This window comes from Leiobunum rupestre, chromosome 4 (assembly GCF_980474605.1).
Source record: "Leiobunum rupestre chromosome 4, qqLeiRupe1.1.hap1, whole genome shotgun sequence".
NCBI lineage: Eukaryota > Metazoa > Arthropoda > Arachnida > Opiliones > Sclerosomatidae > Leiobunum > Leiobunum rupestre.
Window position 1 is genome coordinate 21,732,932 of NC_143387.1, and position 10,728 is coordinate 21,743,659.

At 47.9% G+C, this 10,728-nt stretch overlaps 27 non-coding genes across 27 annotated transcripts; all 27 read right to left on the bottom strand.

The window, feature by feature from the left end:
* Window positions 1-46: 46 nt before the first annotated feature.
* TRNAS-GCU (transfer RNA serine (anticodon GCU)) lies at window positions 47-128 on the bottom strand. The gene has a single exon. It is a non-coding gene; the product is annotated as a tRNA-Ser (tRNA).
* Window positions 129-194: 66 nt separating this feature from the next.
* On the bottom strand, window positions 195-276 carry TRNAS-GCU (transfer RNA serine (anticodon GCU)). Its single transcript has one exon. It is a non-coding gene; the product is annotated as a tRNA-Ser (tRNA).
* A 65-nt stretch (window positions 277-341) lies between these two features.
* On the bottom strand, window positions 342-423 carry TRNAS-GCU (transfer RNA serine (anticodon GCU)). The gene has a single exon. It is a non-coding gene; the product is annotated as a tRNA-Ser (tRNA).
* Window positions 424-488: 65 nt separating this feature from the next.
* TRNAS-GCU (transfer RNA serine (anticodon GCU)) lies at window positions 489-570 on the bottom strand. The gene has a single exon. It is a non-coding gene; the product is annotated as a tRNA-Ser (tRNA).
* A 328-nt stretch (window positions 571-898) lies between these two features.
* TRNAN-GUU (transfer RNA asparagine (anticodon GUU)) lies at window positions 899-980 on the bottom strand. Its single transcript has one exon. It is a non-coding gene; the product is annotated as a tRNA-Asn (tRNA).
* A 65-nt stretch (window positions 981-1,045) lies between these two features.
* Window positions 1,046-1,127, bottom strand: TRNAI-GAU (transfer RNA isoleucine (anticodon GAU)). Its single transcript has one exon. It is a non-coding gene; the product is annotated as a tRNA-Ile (tRNA).
* Window positions 1,128-1,192: 65 nt separating this feature from the next.
* TRNAS-GCU (transfer RNA serine (anticodon GCU)) lies at window positions 1,193-1,274 on the bottom strand. Its single transcript has one exon. It is a non-coding gene; the product is annotated as a tRNA-Ser (tRNA).
* A 65-nt stretch (window positions 1,275-1,339) lies between these two features.
* On the bottom strand, window positions 1,340-1,421 carry TRNAS-GCU (transfer RNA serine (anticodon GCU)). The gene has a single exon. It is a non-coding gene; the product is annotated as a tRNA-Ser (tRNA).
* Window positions 1,422-1,486: 65 nt separating this feature from the next.
* On the bottom strand, window positions 1,487-1,568 carry TRNAS-GCU (transfer RNA serine (anticodon GCU)). The gene has a single exon. It is a non-coding gene; the product is annotated as a tRNA-Ser (tRNA).
* A 65-nt stretch (window positions 1,569-1,633) lies between these two features.
* On the bottom strand, window positions 1,634-1,715 carry TRNAS-GCU (transfer RNA serine (anticodon GCU)). The gene has a single exon. It is a non-coding gene; the product is annotated as a tRNA-Ser (tRNA).
* A 65-nt stretch (window positions 1,716-1,780) lies between these two features.
* On the bottom strand, window positions 1,781-1,862 carry TRNAS-GCU (transfer RNA serine (anticodon GCU)). Its single transcript has one exon. It is a non-coding gene; the product is annotated as a tRNA-Ser (tRNA).
* Window positions 1,863-1,927: 65 nt separating this feature from the next.
* TRNAS-GCU (transfer RNA serine (anticodon GCU)) lies at window positions 1,928-2,009 on the bottom strand. The gene has a single exon. It is a non-coding gene; the product is annotated as a tRNA-Ser (tRNA).
* A 65-nt stretch (window positions 2,010-2,074) lies between these two features.
* TRNAS-GCU (transfer RNA serine (anticodon GCU)) lies at window positions 2,075-2,156 on the bottom strand. The gene has a single exon. It is a non-coding gene; the product is annotated as a tRNA-Ser (tRNA).
* Window positions 2,157-2,221: 65 nt separating this feature from the next.
* TRNAS-GCU (transfer RNA serine (anticodon GCU)) lies at window positions 2,222-2,303 on the bottom strand. The gene has a single exon. It is a non-coding gene; the product is annotated as a tRNA-Ser (tRNA).
* A 65-nt stretch (window positions 2,304-2,368) lies between these two features.
* TRNAS-GCU (transfer RNA serine (anticodon GCU)) lies at window positions 2,369-2,450 on the bottom strand. The gene has a single exon. It is a non-coding gene; the product is annotated as a tRNA-Ser (tRNA).
* A 65-nt stretch (window positions 2,451-2,515) lies between these two features.
* Window positions 2,516-2,597, bottom strand: TRNAS-GCU (transfer RNA serine (anticodon GCU)). Its single transcript has one exon. It is a non-coding gene; the product is annotated as a tRNA-Ser (tRNA).
* Window positions 2,598-2,662: 65 nt separating this feature from the next.
* Window positions 2,663-2,744, bottom strand: TRNAS-GCU (transfer RNA serine (anticodon GCU)). Its single transcript has one exon. It is a non-coding gene; the product is annotated as a tRNA-Ser (tRNA).
* A 214-nt stretch (window positions 2,745-2,958) lies between these two features.
* Window positions 2,959-3,040, bottom strand: TRNAS-GCU (transfer RNA serine (anticodon GCU)). The gene has a single exon. It is a non-coding gene; the product is annotated as a tRNA-Ser (tRNA).
* A 775-nt stretch (window positions 3,041-3,815) lies between these two features.
* TRNAS-GCU (transfer RNA serine (anticodon GCU)) lies at window positions 3,816-3,897 on the bottom strand. The gene has a single exon. It is a non-coding gene; the product is annotated as a tRNA-Ser (tRNA).
* A 65-nt stretch (window positions 3,898-3,962) lies between these two features.
* TRNAS-GCU (transfer RNA serine (anticodon GCU)) lies at window positions 3,963-4,044 on the bottom strand. Its single transcript has one exon. It is a non-coding gene; the product is annotated as a tRNA-Ser (tRNA).
* Window positions 4,045-4,109: 65 nt separating this feature from the next.
* Window positions 4,110-4,191, bottom strand: TRNAS-GCU (transfer RNA serine (anticodon GCU)). The gene has a single exon. It is a non-coding gene; the product is annotated as a tRNA-Ser (tRNA).
* Window positions 4,192-4,256: 65 nt separating this feature from the next.
* Window positions 4,257-4,338, bottom strand: TRNAS-GCU (transfer RNA serine (anticodon GCU)). Its single transcript has one exon. It is a non-coding gene; the product is annotated as a tRNA-Ser (tRNA).
* A 65-nt stretch (window positions 4,339-4,403) lies between these two features.
* TRNAS-GCU (transfer RNA serine (anticodon GCU)) lies at window positions 4,404-4,485 on the bottom strand. The gene has a single exon. It is a non-coding gene; the product is annotated as a tRNA-Ser (tRNA).
* Window positions 4,486-4,550: 65 nt separating this feature from the next.
* TRNAS-GCU (transfer RNA serine (anticodon GCU)) lies at window positions 4,551-4,632 on the bottom strand. Its single transcript has one exon. It is a non-coding gene; the product is annotated as a tRNA-Ser (tRNA).
* Window positions 4,633-4,697: 65 nt separating this feature from the next.
* TRNAS-GCU (transfer RNA serine (anticodon GCU)) lies at window positions 4,698-4,779 on the bottom strand. The gene has a single exon. It is a non-coding gene; the product is annotated as a tRNA-Ser (tRNA).
* Window positions 4,780-5,130: 351 nt separating this feature from the next.
* Window positions 5,131-5,212, bottom strand: TRNAS-GCU (transfer RNA serine (anticodon GCU)). Its single transcript has one exon. It is a non-coding gene; the product is annotated as a tRNA-Ser (tRNA).
* Window positions 5,213-5,433: 221 nt separating this feature from the next.
* TRNAS-GCU (transfer RNA serine (anticodon GCU)) lies at window positions 5,434-5,515 on the bottom strand. The gene has a single exon. It is a non-coding gene; the product is annotated as a tRNA-Ser (tRNA).
* Window positions 5,516-10,728: the final 5,213 nt, after the last annotated feature.

Genomic DNA, 10,728 nt, shown 5'->3' on the forward strand with positions numbered 1-10,728 from the left:
CGCTTAAGCGAAATTGAATAGGCTAAAAATTATTATCGAGACTGAACGACGAGGATGGGATTCGAACCCACGCGGGCAACGCCCAACGGATTAGCAGTCCATCGCCTTAACCACTCGGCCACCCCGTCTCCCTCGACAATTATCTATCGCTTAAGAGAAATTGAATAGGCTAAAAATTATTATCGAGACTGAAAGGACGAGGATGGGATTCGAACCCACGCGGGCAATGCCCAATGGATTAGCAGCCCATCGCCTTAACCACTCGGCCACCCCGTCTCCCTCGCCTCTCATCTATCGCTTAAGCGAAATTGAATAGGCTAAAAATTATTATCGAGACTGAACGACGAGGATGGGATTCGAACCCACGCGGGCTATGCCCAATGGATTAGCAGTCCATCGCCTTAACCACTCGGCCACCCCGTCTCCCTCGCCCCTCATCTATCGCTTAAGCGAAATTGAATAGGCTAAAAATTATTATCGAGACTGAACGACGAGGATGGGATTCGAACCCACGCGGGCAACGCCCAACGGATTAGCAGTCCATCGCCTTAACCACTCGGCCACCCCGTCTCCCTCGACAATTATCTATCGCTTAAGCGAAATTGAATAGGCTAAAAATTATTATCGAGACTGAACGACGAGGATGGGATTCGAACCCACGCGGGCAATGCCCAATGGATTAGCAGTCCATCGCCTTAACCACTCGCTCAACGCTTAAGCGACATTGAATAGGATATAAAACGATACACAGCGACAGGGATGGGATTCGAACTCACGCGAGCAAGGCCCAATGGATAAGCAGTACATCGCATTAACCACTCATCCACCCCGTCTCCCTCGCCTCTCATCTATCGCTTAAGCGAAATTGAATAGGCTAAAAGTTATTATCGAGACTGAACGACGAGGATGGGATTCGAACCCACGCGGGCAATGCCCAATGGATTAACAGTCCATCGCCTTAACCACTCGGCCACCCCGTCTCCCTCGCCTCTCATCTATCGCTTAAGCGAAATTGAATAGGCTAAAAATTATTATCGAGACTGAACGACGAGGATGGGATTCGAACCAAAGCGGGCAATGCCCAATGGAATATCAGCCCATCGCCTTAACCACTCGGCCACCCCGTCTCCCTCGCCCCTCATCTATCGCTTAAGCGAAATTGAATAGGCTAAAAATTATTATCGAGACTGAACGACGAGGATGGGATTCGAACCCACGCGGGCAATGCCCAACGGATAAGCAGTCCACCGCCTTAACCACTCGGCCACCCCGTCTCCCTCGCCTCGCATCTTTCGCTTAAGCGAAATTGAATAGGCTAAAAATTATTATCGAGACTGAACGACGAGGATGGGATTCGAACCAAAGCGGGCAATGCCCAATGGATTAGCAGTCCATCGCCTTAACCACTCGGCCACCCCGTCTCCCTCGCCTCTCATCTATCGCTTAAGCGAAATTGAATAGGCTAAAAATTATTATCGAGACTGAACGACGAGGATGGGATTCGAACCCACGCGGGCAATGCCAAACGGATAAGCAGTCCACCGCCTTAACCACTCGGCCACCCCGTCTCCCTCGCCTCGCATCTTTCGCTTAAGCGAAATTGAATAGGCTAAAAGTTATTATCGAGACTGAACGACGAGGATGGGATTCGAACCCACGCGGGCAACGCCCAACGGATTAGCAGTCCATCGCCTTAACCACTCGGCCACCCCGTCTTCCCCGCATCTCATCTATCGCTTAAGCGAAATTGAATAGGCTAAAAATTATTATCGAGACTGAACGACGAGGATGGGATTCGAACCCACGCGGGCAATGCCCAATGGATTAGCAGTCCATCGCCTTAACCACTCGGCCACCCCGTCTCCCTCGCCTCTCATCTATCGCTTAAGCGAAATTGAATAGGATAAAAATTATTATCGAGACTGAACGACGAGGATGGGATTCGAACCCACGCGGGCAATGCCCAATGGATTAGCAGTCCATCGCCTTAACCATTCGGCCACCCCGTCTCCCTTGACAATTATCTATCGCTTAAGCGAAATTGAATAGGCTAAAAATTATTATCGAGACTGAACGACGAGGATGGGATTCGAACCCACGCGGGCAATGCCCAATGGATTAGCAGTCCATCGCCTTAACCACTCGGCCACCCCGTCTCCCTTGCCTCTAATCTATCGCTAAAGCGAAATTGAATAGGCTAAAAATTATTATCGAGACTGAACGACGAGGATGGGATTCGAACCCACGCGGGCAATGCCCAATGGATTAGCAGTCCATCGCCTTAACCATTCGGCCACCCCGTCTCCCTTGACAATTATCTATCGCTTAAGCGAAATTGAATAGGCTAAAAATTATTATCGAGACTGAACGACGAGGATGGGATTCTAACCCACGCGGGCAATGCCCAATGGATTAGCAGTCCATCGCCTTAACCACTCGGCCACCCCGTCTCCCTTGCCTCTAATCTATCGCTAAAGCGAAATTGAATAGGCTAAAAATTATTATCGAGACTGAACGACGAGGATGGAATTCGAACCCACGCGGGCAATGCCCAATGGATTAGCAGTCCATCGCCTTAACCACTCGGCCACCCCGTCTCCCTCGCCTCTCATCTATCGCTTAAGCGAAATTGAATAGGCTAAAAATTATTATCGCGCCTGAACGACGAGGATGGGATTCGAACCCACGCGGGCAATGCCCAATGGATTAGCAGTCCATCGCCTTAACCACTTGGCCACCCCGTCTCCCTCGCCTCTCATCTATCGCTTAAGCGACATTGAATAGGATAAAAAATGATAAACGAAAATGAACGCCGGGGATGGGATTCGAACCCACGCGGGCAAAGCCCATTGGTTCAGCAGTCCATCGCCTTAACCACTCGGCCATCCCGTCCCCGTCGTCCCTCGGCTATCACTTAAGCGACATTGAATACGATAAAAAATGATAAACGAAAATGGGTGACGTGGATGGGATTCGAACCCACGCGGGCAATGATCGATGGATTAGCAGTCCATCGCCTTAACCACTCGGCCACCCCGTCCCCGTCGACCCTCGGCTATCGCTTAAGCAGCATTGAATAGGATAAAAAAATGATAAACGAGAATGAGCAACGGGGTGGGATTCGACCCCACTTGGGCAACGCCTAATAGATTAGCAGTCCATCGCCTTAACCACTCGGCCACCCCGTCTCCGTCGTCCCTCGTCTATCGCTTAAGCGACATTGAAAAGGATAAAAAATGATAAATGATTATTAGCGACGGGGATGAGATTCGAACCCACGCGGGCAATGCCTTATGGATAAGCAGTCCATCGCCTTAACTACACGGCCACGTCTTCCTTCGTCTATCGCTTAAGCGACATGAATAGGATAAAAAATGAAAAAGGAAATTAGCGACGGGGATGAGATTCGAACCCACGCGGGCAATGCCCAATGGATTAGCAGTCAATCGCCTTAACCACTTGGCCCCGTTGTCCCGCGACTATCGCTTAAGCGACATTGAATAGGAAAAAAATGATAAACGAAAATGAGCGACGGGGATGGGATTCCAACCCACGCGGGCAATGCCCAATGGATTAGCAGTCAATCGCCTTAACCACTCGGCCAACCAGTCCCCGTCGTCTATCGTCTATCGCTTAAGTGACATTGAATAGGATAAAAAATGATAAACGAAAATGAGCGACGGGGATGGGATTCGAACCCACGTGGGCAATGCCCAATGGATTAGCAGTCCATCGCCTTAACCACTTGGCCCCGTTGTCCCACGACTATCGCTTAAGCGACATTGAATAGGAAAAAAATGATAAACTAAAATGAGCGACGGGGATGGGATTCGAACCCACGCGGGCAATGCCCAATGGATTAGCAGTCCATCGCCTTAACCACTCGGCCACCCCGTCTTCCCCGCATCTCATCTATCGCTTAAGCGAAATTGAATAGGCTAAAAATTATTATCGATACTGAACGACGAGGATGGGATTCGAACCCACGCGGGCAATGCCCAATGGATTAGCAGTCCATCGCCTTAACCACTCGGCCACCCCGTCTCCCTCGCCTCTCATCTATCGCTTAAGCGAAATTGAATAGGATAAAAATTATTATCGAGACTGAACGACGAGGATGGGATTCGAACCCACGCGGGCAATGCCCAATGGATTAGCAGTCCATCGCCTTAACCACTCGGCCACCCCGTCTCCCTTGACAATTATCTATCGCTTAAGCGAAATTGAATAGGCTAAAAATTATTATCGAGACTGAACGACGAGGATGGTATTCGAACCCACGCGGGCAATGCCCAATGGATTAGCAGTCCATCGCCTTAACCACTCGGCCACCCCGTCTCCCTTGCCTCTAATCTACCGCTAAAGCGAAATTGAATAGGCTAAAAATTATTATCGAGACTGAACGACGAGGATGGGATTCGAACCCACGCGGGGAATGCCCAATGGATTAGCAGTCCATCGCCTTAACCACTCGGCCACCCGGTCTCCCTCGCCTCTCATCTTTCGCTTAAGCGAAATTGAATAGGATAAAAATTATTATCGTGACTGAACGACGAGGATGGGATTCGAACCCACGCGGGCAATGCCCAATGGATTAGCAGTCCATCGCCTTAACCACTCGGCCACCCCGTCTCCCTTGACAATTATCTATCGCTTAAGCGAAATTGAATAGGCTAAAAATTATTATCGAGACTGAACGACGAGGATGGTATTCGAACCCACGCGGGCAATGCCCAATGGATTAGCAGTCCATCGCCTTAACCACTCGGCCACCCCGTCTCCCTTGCCTCTAATCTACCGCTTAAGCGAAATTGAATAGGCTAAAAATTATTATCGCGACTGAACGACGAGGATGGGATTCCAACCCACGCGGGCAATGCCCAATGGATTAGCAGTCAATCGCCTTAACCACTCGGCCAACCAGTCCCCGTCGTCTATCGTCTATCGCTTAAGTGACATTGAATAGGATAAAAAATGATAAACGAAAATGAGCGACGGGGATGGGATTCGAACCCACGTGGGCAATGCCCAATGGATTAGCAGTCCATCGCCTTAACCACTTGGCCCCGTTGTCCCACGACTATCGCTTAAGCGACATTGAATAGGAAAAAAATGATAAACGAAAATGAGCGACGGGGATGGGATTCGAACCCACGCGGGCAATGCCCAATGGATTAGCAGTCCATCGCCTTAACCACTCGGCCACCCCGTCTCCATCGTCCCTCGTCTATCGCTTAAGCGACATTGAATAGGATAAAAAATGATAAACGATTATTAGCGACGGGGATGAGATTCGAACCCACGCGGGCAATGCCCAATGGGTTAGCAGTCAATCGCCTTAACCACTCGGCCAACCCGTCCCCGTCGTCTATCGTCCCTCGTCTATCGCTTAGGCGACATTGATGAGGATAAAAAATAATAAACCAAAATGAGCGACGGAGATAGGATTCGAACCCATGCGGGCAATGCCCAATGGATTAGCAGTCCATGGCCTTAACCACTCGGCCACCCCGTCCCCGTCGTCCCTCGGCCACCCCGTCCCCGTCGTCCCTCGGCTGGACATGTGTCAGATTTAAAGCCCGGTGTACCCGGTAAGATTTAAACCACACCACCGTAGGTCTGTTATCATTATGCCCTACGCCAGCGTCCACAGACCCGGACAGGCGGCAAAACCAGCATGGGTAGCAGAACCCCACTACTGATGGTCACGCCCTTGACGCAAGCCCCTCAACCCAGCAGAAGGTGCAGCAATGGGTCGACCAGCCCCCACTTCGCACACAGCAGTGGGAATAAGAGCGGATGCTCTGGCAACGCCAGCCGGCACCCTACCTAGAAAGGTAGAGAGCCAAGCCCATTGAAAGGAGCACCTAAAGGGGAACGGCGGGCACACAGCAGCCCGCATAACCCGGCACAGCTGGCACCGGATATCCCGGTGGAACCCCAAAAGGCCGGGATATGGGTCCGCCGTGCCCTCATACGGAGGCCCACAGCCCCACAGCAGGCAACCCAATCCGCCAAGATGGCCAGTTTGCCCGTCCCCTCTCCGTTAGCCTTGGCTGAAGCCCAGTTACCAGCGGACCGAAGTCGGAGGTGGAGATAGGACCATTTGGACGGAGCTAACATCTCCCAGTTCGCCACCGCCCGTGCTGGGTTACAAGTGCCGGACCCCGACTCCCCGGTAAAGCCACCAGTAATTGAACACTCCGACCCCTCGTAGGCCGTCGTCCCTCGGCTATCGCTTAAGCGACATTGAATAGGATAAAAAATGATAAACGAAAATGAGCGATGGGGATGGGATTCGAACCCACGCGGGCAATGGCCAATGGATTAGCAGTCCATCACCTTTTTTTTATTATTAAAAATTGTTATAACAACAATTACAATACGTTGTTTGTAATATATCCCAACATAATATCATGATAAGTATCAATATAAAATCGGTAAAACAGAGTTATCTATAATTAAAATATTTTGTCTAACATTTTTAACAGCAAAGGATTTTTATATTTTTGGTCAATTAGATGAGATTGGAATAGGCGTGTTTCTTTTTTAACCTTAGCCTAAAACCGATTTGTTATAACGATTATTTCAAAATTGTCATTTTTTAAATAAAAGGAGCGGGCCTCTAAAATAAGAAATTTAAACAACGCACTAAAAAATAAAATAGCTTGAGTACAGGTTTTATATTTTTTTAAGACAGCCGGAAAACGTCCAAAAACAATTAGCGCGTCCCTGTCGGGGTTAGATGTTCCCATGACATTGCTAGGTAATTGAAATTTATCGAGAAAAATCCAATTCCACCAATTATTAACAATTTTACACTGTAATATGACATGTTCAAGAGTCTCACTTTCTTTTTTGCAAAAAGTACATAAAAAACTGGTTATTAAACCCATTAGCATTAGACGGTGATTTAGAAATACTGCCCGATGTACCACTTGTAAATTGGAACTAATTAAAGAAACTGGCCACCACGAGTTCGTTAATTTCGTCCAATTGACTGCCTGCTGAGCACCTCCAAAAAAACGGCGCCATTGCTCTTCACCCGACGATTCGGTACACTGCGACAGCAAAAGTGTTAAGTAAAAGTCCTTGACTGCCAATCTGTCAAGTTCTTTTACATCATTACGTTGCGCTATAACAAGCGAATCCGCCTCGGAAAAGGCAACGGGTTCGTCCACATGCTCGTGAAATACTCGCGATAGCCACCGCTCTGGAAGTTTGTCTTTAAATATAGTAATTACGCGCCGCAATGTAGCTTCGCCCGATTTATCACCGGAATCACACGATTCTATTATCGCGTCCATTCTTAAAAATCCTGGAATAACCTAGTAGCAAATGTCACAGAGTCGACTAAATCCTTTTGACTGAAAATAAAACTTGTCCGTCACCGTAACCTCTGATAAAGGAAAGGAAACATTAAAAAAAGAGGCTCGTGAAAGGGATCGCGACACGGCACAATCGCATAGTCTGCGCTCTTAAGATACTTGTTCCACGCGATGTGCATCTCGCGAAAAAGCGGAGAAAGCCGAGCCAATAAACGACCGTCAAAGCGACAACGAAGAACGTCCGCCCTCAAATTGACCGTATTTACCGAAAACCCGTTTAAAAAGTAAGAGACGATATCGCGAAGATAAAGCGGACTAGAGCACTCTAACACCCGGCACATATCTTTAAGACGAAAAGCGAATGTCTGCAAACGAATATCTATGAGTCCGTAACCACCGGACCGCCGAGGTCGAATAAGCGTATCGTAGGAAATAGAATGAGCTCGCTCACCCCAAATAAAGTCCATGATTATTCGCCGAAAACGAGCTTCGTACTCGTTAGGTATCGTGAGCGACCGAACTTTGTGCCATAACAACGATAAGGTGAGATTATTAACGATGACGACTTTACCAATCAAAGTAAATGTCCTAATCTTCCTAATACGTAAAGTGTTCTGAAACTTCGCTGCCCGCGCGGACCAATTGAGTTCGTTTAGTTCGACCACTGTGTGTCCAACAAATACGCCTAAAACCACCAAAGGGCCCGAAGAAATAGGAATCCCAGATAATAAGCAATCGCCTCTGAACTTCTGGCTACCCAACCAAAGCCCACGACTTTTGAGAACGTTAATAACAGCGCCCGAGGTCTTCAAAAATTTGTGATACTCTTCAAGAATACGTAATATGGACCAACAGTGTATTATCATCAACGTGAATCCGTAAAAGTGGGGCCTGTGCCGTACCAGGCCAAGGTATACGCGACAGTTCCTTGTGATGTAAAAGACTGGTGCAAAGTGGTTCCGTAGTGAGAACATACAGAAGAGCACTAAGTGGGCACCCTTGTCGAACCGAACGCCCCAACTGAAAGAAGTTGGTCACGTTACCATAAATTTTGAGACACGAACGAGTGCCCACGAGAAACATCTGGATCTAAGTACGGAACCGAGGGCCAAAGCCAAAAGCTTCAAGAGTATCGAACAAATAGTCCCATGACACGCAGTCAAAAGCCTGGAAGACATCCACGTTCAGCAAAATGCCCGGCTGGTTGGTAGAATTGAGAAACTCAATAGCCATAGCTAGAAGCGTCGGCGTAGACGAAGCGTCACGACCCCTGATAGCTCCAGTTTGAGCGTCACAAATAATGTCAGGGAGAGCAAATATTTTGGCCAAAATCTTATAATCGGCGTTCAAAAGCGTGATCGGCCGCCAATTCTTAATGTCCTGTAAGTCCCCACTCTTAGACAATAGAATTATCATGCCCTCATGCATCGACTGCGGTAGTGTGTGAAGCTCATCACAAGTAGCGATTAAACGGAGATACTCATCTTTAATTTTTGGCAGAACCACCTTCCAAAATTCACTAGTTAAACCATCAGTTCCGGGACTTTTACCGTTGGGAAGTTTCCACACGATCGCCAAAACCTCAGCCCAAGTGATATCCGCATCACACGTGGATCGCAAATTATCAGGAAGACGATTACGAACGTGCTGAAGAAAATAATCGCGAACATGGGGATCGACAGCTTCACGTTGGCTCATTTCCGAATAATGATTAAAAAGTCGTTCCCGGACTCCTCGGGGATCTGTTTCTAACTCTCCGTCCTTGGTATAAATAAACTTGATTAATTTCTTCCTTTGTCTATATTTTTCCAGGCGCAGAAAATAACGTTATGGACGCTCTCCAAATACTCGCCACTCTTGATTGGACCGGATAACTGCCCCACGCAAGTCCTCGTGGTCGAAGTCTTTGAGGGAATCACCCAATCTCGCCAATTCCGTACCATCTGTCAGGCCATGAGCAAATTGCTCCCGAGCTTCATCCAAAGCGACTCGCAGTGCCGCGCGCCTTTCATGCTGCTTGCAAATTCGAACCTTACGCTTCAAACTTTCATACCAAGTAATGATATCTTCGCGCCATTCGGACGAAGAGCGACTGCGTGATATAATTCTGTCAACGGAGCTCAAAAAAACTGGATCTTGTAGAATTTGCGCGTTGAAAGTCCAAGTGCCAGGCCCTAATTTTATTCCCTCTAAATCAAGACGCAACTCAACAGCATCGTGGTCCGAGAAAGGGAAATCAACAATTTGGCTTATCGAAATGTTCTGCCTATCGGCGTCGCTGACAAAAATGTAATCTATGCGAGAGCGGGTATACCTCCCGAACGCATAACCCGCCCAAGTCTCACGGAAAATCTGAGCGTGCTTCATTCTCCACGTATCAACCAGCCGTAACCGCGACATCCAAATAGCCAGTGGTGGAAATAGGAATACGGTCCAAAGAGCGGTAAGCAAAATCATTAAAGTCCACTGGAATAACTGGCCTCACAAGCCCCTGGCAATGATTGTATAATATATGGAAAAGAGCCTTTCTTCCGCCTTCCTCATTTGGCATGTAAACATTGACTAAGTCCACATGCTCGTCATCCACGTCACAAGAAATTATCAGGAAACGCTCAAATTGGGTCCTAGTTACGCTGTTTATGGTAACTTGCAGACCAGGGCGAAAACAAATGGCAACTCCACGGAATCCTGTCGCCGAGTCATTGTCAACGGGGACACGACCGTTCCATAATTTGCGAAACTGTTGGATATGCCAGCCTGACCAATGAGTCTCTTGTAAACAAATAATATCATGTGACTTTAGCCAAATACACACCTCGTCCATTTTCCGCAAATCACGGAGCCCTTTGACATTAAGAGTTGTGACTCGGACCATTATTATTGCTAGACTCCGGCGACGCCCACTGACCGAAACTACCTTCAAAGGCAACCTTCTGGAACGTCCTACTATTACAGAGCTTTTTCAGCGAAGCCCCTTTAAGTAGCGTGCTGGAAAGAGTATCCGTCTGCTTCTCCTTGTGCCGCTCGTCTTCACTACCAGTAGAATTCGGCAAATGTTGCTTAGGGGCGCCCTTAACGGTCTTCAATACATTAGTTGCCTCGTCAATCTCCATAGAATTAAGATCTTTAGCAACCACATCTTTAGACCCCACATCTTGAGCGCAAATCGAATCAGGAGCGACCCCTGTTGACTTAGGAGGTATTTCCATCTCTTTTTCATGAACAACTTCATTCCCATCAACATTATCAATATTGGCATTCAAGGGAAGGACTACTTCCAGAATCTTCAAAGTTGGACCATGACGAGCAATATGGCCCTGTTCTTTGCAACGGTTGCAACAAAGTGCGGACAGTTTTTATAAAGGTGGTCAGGAGAGATACATATATTGCAAATTTTATT